This window comes from Vigna umbellata, chromosome 3 (assembly GCF_029865625.1).
Source record: "Vigna umbellata cultivar VRB3 chromosome 3, Vumbellata_1.0, whole genome shotgun sequence".
Taxonomy (NCBI): Eukaryota; Viridiplantae; Streptophyta; class Magnoliopsida; order Fabales; family Fabaceae; genus Vigna; species Vigna umbellata.
Window position 1 is genome coordinate 51867448 of NC_142167.1, and position 7324 is coordinate 51874771.

Below are 7324 nucleotides of genomic sequence, written 5' to 3' on the forward strand. Positions count from 1 at the left end.
TATTATTTATTAATAAACATTATTTTATAAAATCCTTTATGTGTGAAATATAAGTTTATTTGATACAGATATAAATATGTTAATAATAATTAATAAAAGTTTTCATATTTTTAGACAATAATAATATAACAATGGTTTTATAATATAAATTTTTTATATTAAAAAGTGAGCATAAAATGTTTTATATGTTCAGTACATAAAATAAATGTATAATCAAATTATAAATTTTTTTAAAAGAAAATACTCCATGCATATATAGTAAGTTTATTTTTAACACTAACTTTAAACCAAATAATTGTTATGTCTAATAAATTATAATACATTAATATGAAGTTATTACCATGAATAAAGTTATATAAAGAGACAAATTATAATACAATTCATTTAAAGTTAATTTTATGAATTAATAAATTTGAAATAGGATAATCTAAAAAATAAAAGTGATATTATAAATTTATTATCAATGAAAATATTTATTATTAATTATTATTTTCTAAGTTAATTCATTGACCATGTGTTTTTTTTTTCAAAGATTAAACCATGTTAACTAATAACTTAAGGCAATATTATCTACTTATTAAGATTTTTTTTGCCCTTCAAGATGACGAGAGGCCAAAAAGAAAGTGAATTCTTTTTAAGTAGAAATGATAACAATTTATGTAGCATATATGTAAATAAATCAAAATTAAATTTACAAACACAAATAAATGATTTAAAATTCAAAATTTAAAATGCAGTCTATAACAAATCTGAAAAATATTCGATTGTATAATTAACATACTTATGTTATTATCACAAGTTTCATAATATTATAACATTTTTTGCAACAGAGCGTCTTTCCATCTATCTGTAATGCAAAAATTGTATTACAGAATTTAAGTCAAACAATTATTATGTCTACAATATTATTTAATTAATAATGTTTTAATAAATTGTGGTTTTATTTTTTTTATCTATATTTGAATATATGTTGGCACTATTTTAGATTATTATAGAGTTTAAAGAAAAATAATATTTTCTTAATATAGAGAAAATATTTTAGAGGAAATATTTTCTTAACATAAAAAAGCTATATAAGTTAATGATTAATAAAATGTCCGAATATTAAATTAATGGTTTTGAAGACATTAAGTATCATAAAATATTAAATTGTTGTTCATTAAAGAGGTTAGTTTGCAGTCAAAGTAGTGTGTCTATAAATTGTTGTTGATTTGAACATAAACATCACAACAAAAATTTACGATTTTCTCTAAAGATAGTGAGATAGTAGTTAGAAAATTTAGGTATGGGAATGAAAGTAATGAAAAGTTTTGGAATTATGATTATGATGATAATGATGGCAATGTTGTGTGAAGCAAATGAGAATGCTAATTTTGAAGATGAAATAAAATGGAAATGTGGTGGCTTATGTCTTATGAAATGTTTACCTAAGATAATGAACAAAATAATGTATCCGATATGTCTTGTTGGTTGTTATGCAGGATGTCATAATGTATCTCTGGATACTGCATTTAATTGTGTTAACGATTGTCACCCTCTTAAGTCCATTGATATCAACTCTGGTATTTATACTTTTTACTTTCTTTATAATTTATTTTATTTTTTTTAGTTATCGTTCGTTAAATTTTAACACATTTTTCTGATAATATGTAGGTAATCATGAATTTGTGGCCAATGTGATGAATTCATGCATGCAAGGGTGCAGTAGAAGGAACAATAACTTATAAGAACATTGAAAGACAATGTTAATATATAATGGATGCAAAGGGTATACGTGGAGAAGGAACAATAAGTTGTAAGAAGACAACAATAACTTATTATATATGAAGCAAATGTTTATTATGCTTGAATGTAACTAATAAATCTCAATCAATGAAAAATCTCTCTTTCTTTTTTCCCAATAACTTTTATTGCAGTTATTATTTTTTTATTAGACTTCATTCTTCTGATAGGTTTAATAATTTTGATCCAAATTCATTTTTAGTTTTTCCTTAAATAAATTATTTACTTTAGTTTCTATAAAAAATAATTGACACGTATTTTTTAAACATCTAATTACATTTTCAATTTGTTCTTAATACAACATTACTCTTCTATTTTTGTGTTATCATTATTATTAACTAAGCCATTAAAGTTTTACAGGTTATATTATTATTCATCTGAAACATAAAATCATTAATAAATAATACTATTATATATACATATTTCTTTTAATTATAATAAAGTATTTTCAAATGATGAGTCTTAAGTATATGATAAGTGTCCATTAAAGATGTCGAAGTAAGGATGTTTGTTGTTTACAAAGAAGGACATATCATCAATGATGCAATCATTTTACTTATCTTCAGTTTGAGAACGTGTTTTTTTGGTAGTCATAATGTTCTTATTCTAACACCCCCACAAAACTATATAATCTTTCCAAATACAAATTAAACATATATAAACTATATGTATATAAATACAAATATTTAATAAAAAGAATCATATATAATCTTCCATTCTTTGTAGATGTCCCTCTTGTGCCTCTACTTATATATGTTCTTGTACATAGGCACACTCATCGCAAGTCACAGTGGGATAATTGAAATACATTTTTAACTTAATATATATATATATATATATATATATATATATATATATAATATTATATATATATATATATCACACATATATAATAGAAAACTTATGATTAACAACCCAAAAGTAATTTAATACCATTGAAACACTAATACAAAAAATCACAAAGACCACAAATGAATATATACAGATATTCAACAAACAAAAATATTGACTAATAGTTTTCCAAAGACTCGTATGAAATATTCTCACCAGATACTAACATCTAATAGATTTACAATATAACTGAAGAATAAGAGGTCAAGATAAATTCATTATAATCTAGGTCTACATATCTATATATGTGACAATTTGTAATTAAGAATTTTTAAACTTCTCATCACTTAATAAATTAGTTTGAGACTTAGACCATTAGTGAAAGTAAGAATTTTTTTTAAACATAAATGTCAATACTTAACATAAAAATCAAACAATAGGAAGAGATGAAAAAAAAATTAAAAAAAAGAGATTTATAATTGCAACCTATCAAAGTGCAAAAAAGCCAAAAAGGTTGATTTGAGACTTCATGAAATTTCAATTTAGTGTTTTACAAATAATTTTCAACTAAAACAAAGTATTGTTTGGACAATAGTTACTTCTAACTAGTATTATCTATAACACAACTAGTTTTGACTAAACAAATACAATTTGTAAAAAATATGTGATAAAAAAGATGCAAACAATATTTACTTATATCATCAATTGCATGATGGAATGGCTGGTTGGAGTATATCCTTGTTTAGTAAAAAAAAAACTTAGATAAACGTATAATCCATACATTAAGTAAAAAACACTATGCATTTTGTATAGGGTCACCATCTCATTGTTTAGTCAAGTCTTCTCAACAAGTACTCCACTTGCACCTCTTTAGTGAGAGGCATAACCCATTCTTCAAAGAGATTTGCAATAAAACTTGGCTTAATTTTATAGGTAGGATTGGTTACATTGTATGCTTCATCAATCTGCACCACTTGACCAAATGCTATCGCCTCCACAGTTTTATCTGTCAGCAATTCCAACAGTAGTTTCCTGTCCTGAAAGAGGTCCAAAATAGTATAACATCAGAAAATTAAATAACTTGGACATATTAAGAATCACAACAGAAAATATGATTAATTAATTATGCAAAAGTTTACTTTTGCTTTAATTGCAGCTTCATATTTAGAAGGGGCTTCTTGAAACTTTGCCTCAGCAACAAATTTGCCATAGTGAATTCTCTTTGAGAGAGCCTGCAATGGTTATGAAGCATTAGAACAAATGCTCTATATTTGTATCAAACTATGAAAAAAGAACTCCTAAGGTTGCAGAATTCTAGTAGAATTATTTCATCACATAGTATTAGAGTAGCTCTGATCAAGAGATATATAGTTCTTTCCTACTTGTCATGTTTTTCTAATAAAATGTTGATTTCAGACCAAAATAATCAATGTTTTAAGTCCAAAAGAGCTCTATATAGGACATGTTGGACATGTACTCGAAATGTGCCAATAACAAAATTTTCATGTATTTTCACCTCATAAAAACACCTTTTTATGGTATAGAATTGAAGTTTGTGAGCACTATAGCTTGAAAACGAGTATTGAATCTTAACATTACCCATGAATCTTAACGGTACCTGTAAGCAAAGAATGTCACAAACAGCAATAGATCCACACTCATCGTTATTTTTTGCTTTTGCCATTTCTGGGACGATTTTCTCAAAATAGTTACTCCAAAATCTTATTATTTATATTGATGGAATCAGCACAGTGATGCAGAACCTAGGAATAAGTACACAGAAAAATGGAAGGTAGATTAGTCAAAATACAAGTGGAACAAATTAAATAAATTTTGATCTTACATAACATGAAATAAGATAGAAATCCTCACTCTTGTATCTTCCCACTGAATGTTATGGTATCCTCCTGCTGAATCAAAGAGTTTCTGTGTACAAGTTGATCAATAATGTGCATGACACCTCACTAAGAAATTCATACAAAAAATAATAAAACAAAAATAGATGTTCTATCTTTCTAATTCCCTCCACTCTTTATAGTACCTCCTTTATGTTAAATATAAACAATACAAGTGAATAACAAATGAATTTCTAAAATACCATCAAATCTCATTATTAAATAGTGTCATTTATATATTTATCCGAAAATACAAGGGAATAACAAATGACAATATATAAAAAATTATTTAAATGAGTAAATTAAAATTAGTTATCACATGTAAATAGAGAATAAAAGCAAAAAAATATGAATTTACCATATACCCTTTTGAAAGTCACAATGAATGTATGAAGAAAGTTTAAATCAATTTTACTAAAAAAACATTAAAAAATTGAAATCAAAAGTACCCAGTAGAAACTGGAGTAGGAGAGGAAGAACAAAAAGTCACTCGAGATCTTGTTAGGGGACGAAAATTTTGATGAAGAAAGATAATAGGTTTCGGGGAAAGATAGTATATAGATTTAATATTAAGGAGAGGTTGCAATTGCAATATTGCTTCCATGGTGTTGAATTTAGTAAAAGTTCAGGTGATAATGAGAATGACTATAACTGAGAGATACAACAATTTAACAAGACTAGCTGTGTGAAAATATATCATACTAGATATCATATTTATACACAAAATGTTGGTGGAACAACCTTCACATATGTATACATTAATTTCTCAAATATTTAAAAATTATGACCGTATCCACTTGTTTTTATATACAAACAATAACTTCACCAACATTTAAAATTTATAAATACATCTATTACTTTTTACATTGCTTCTAGAAATATTAAATACTAAATTAACTTCTTTTATTTCTTTTTTAACGTATTAATCTTTACTACAAGACTTATTTAACTAATATCATTCATCAAAAATAGCTAACAAACAATTAAATTTGTCTTTATTTTCGGTTCAAATTGTAATTTGTGACAACTAAAAATTGACACAAGTTTTAGTTTTAGCTATTAAAACAATTGCCAGAAATACGCGTATCAAAATCTATTTTCAACTATTTTTAATGATTGTTGATATTTTTGTTAAAAATTAATAAGCATAAACTTACAGTTAAAAAACACTACTAATTACAACAATATTTACTATGTAATAACATCTAAAAGTTAAATAAATATATGATTTATTGTCAGATTTAAACGGCCATAACTATTTATACAATTAATTACCAGATCAAATAGGGTATTCTCATGTCTACATAAAATAAAACCTGCCAATACCATAATCTAGAAAATACAACCTAATAATTAACCCACAACAATTCACTCAAACAATTATAATAGAACAGAAAAAGAATATAAATGAAATATCAAATAAATATTCCGATATCTCACAACAACGAGAAATTAGCTCCATCATGAAGCATACCAGGGCACGGAGAGAGATCGTAACAAGCAATTCAATGCTTAATTCTGCAACCATGGTGATGTAACATCCCAAATTCTCATACTTGATATTACATAAATAATATGAAAACTGTAACATTTCTACAGTCATTCGTTTGAAAATATAAAATATCTCACATTAATTACATAAATTTAAACTCACATTTCAACTTAAAGATAACCCGAGTTTTACTTTACTATCCTTCCTCCTCCGTCTTCACTTGTATTGGATTAGACGACGCTCCTTCATCTGCTCCCGTATAACAAATACGTTATACGATCATCGCAAAAATATGATTTTTCCGGTACATGCACAAATAAATAAGGGTGAGCTACCATGCAACCAATTATTAAAATGAGGCATGATACTACTACTACGCCTAACTCATATTTATGAAAATGATTTTTTTGCTAGACTCAATTATCCGGATCTAACGTTGATGGAAGTCTCGGATGGTCGTGCACTTGTGATGACCTCCACTCCTCATACTAAAAATCATGGCCAGATACAACTTGTCAACCACAAGGTTAGTCCGTTAACACTATGTCCAAAATTGGGACATAGACAAGGACCTCCTGCCCCTCTCACCACCTAACTCATCCTTCTCTACTTGAGATTGGAGAGTTATTAGAGTATCCAGGATGACCTTCCATACAGGACCCTCAACATCAACGTGTACACAATACCATGCTACTACAAAATCTCTCCGCGAGACTCATATCATGTTCATATTTATCAACTCATACCATACCATTACAAAATCTTCTCATACTACTCATATCATGTTCAGATGCATAATTTCATATCAACATCATAAAATACATTCATCACAGAAATCATACAAGATAAATATATTACAAACAAATTAACAATAATGAAATATTACTATAAATTGTCACCGGAGAAGAATCAAATGTTTGAAGATCATTAAAATAATCTTAATAAAATTTCTTGGGGAAACAAGAAGTTGAATCTGGCAGAGCCGGTTAGACAACTTCTCATCCTTTCAGGAAGATGCAATAAAAATTAAATAGAACAATAAAAGTTCTGGGGAAACAAGAAGTTGAATCTGGCAGAGCCGGTTAGACAACTTCTCATCCTTCCAGGAATACAATGTAATTAAATAATAAGAATAATAACAGGTCTGGGGAAATAAGAAGTTGAATCTGGCAGAGCCGGTTAGACAACTTCTAATCCTTCCAAAAATAAAAACGAATAAGGAAAACAATATAAAGTATGGGGAAACAAGAAGTTGAATCTGGCAGAGCCGGTTAGACAACTTCTAATCCATCCAAAAATAAAAACGAATAAGGAAAACAATATA

General features: G+C 26.8%; 1 pseudogene; it reads right to left on the reverse strand.

Annotated features, from left to right (window-relative positions):
• Positions 1–3443: 3443 nt before the first annotated feature.
• On the reverse strand, positions 3444–4297 carry LOC124821333 (chorismate mutase 3, chloroplastic pseudogene; annotated as a pseudogene).
• Between the last annotated feature and the right edge of the window lie 3027 nt (positions 4298–7324).